We start from the raw sequence: 458 nt of genomic DNA on the forward strand, positions 1-458 counted from the left end.
TAATTTTACTTGTGCAGCTCTTAAAATGGGTCATAAATTGCCTTCCCTTTTTTTTTATTCTGTAGATACCCTATAAATAGTGAAATAAAATTCCTTCCTTCCTTCATATTTGTTGATATTTGTGTATTGAAAATATTTTTGATTGACATTTGCATTTGCATCTGATTTGCTATATTTTAAAAAAAAAGGCCTTTTTAGTTAAATTTACTTAGCCCTAGGGCTAGTTACCATATTGATCAGAATATAAGACAATGTTTTTTTTCTGGGAAATACATCTGAAAAAACGCGGTCGTCTTATATTCAGGGTCTAGAATTTGACATGTCAATAATACACCCACAACAATAGGTGGCGCCAAATACGCATAAAACGAGTGTGCCATGAAATACGTAATGTAATGCGTGTTGTAAAGATCGCGAGTAAAAACAAAAGAATAAGAAAACCTTACAGCTGCATGAGT

This window comes from Sinocyclocheilus grahami, unplaced genomic scaffold, assembly GCF_001515645.1.
Source record: "Sinocyclocheilus grahami isolate Dianchi unplaced genomic scaffold, SAMN03320097.WGS_v1.1 scaffold951.1, whole genome shotgun sequence".
Taxonomy (NCBI): domain Eukaryota; kingdom Metazoa; phylum Chordata; class Actinopteri; order Cypriniformes; family Cyprinidae; genus Sinocyclocheilus; species Sinocyclocheilus grahami.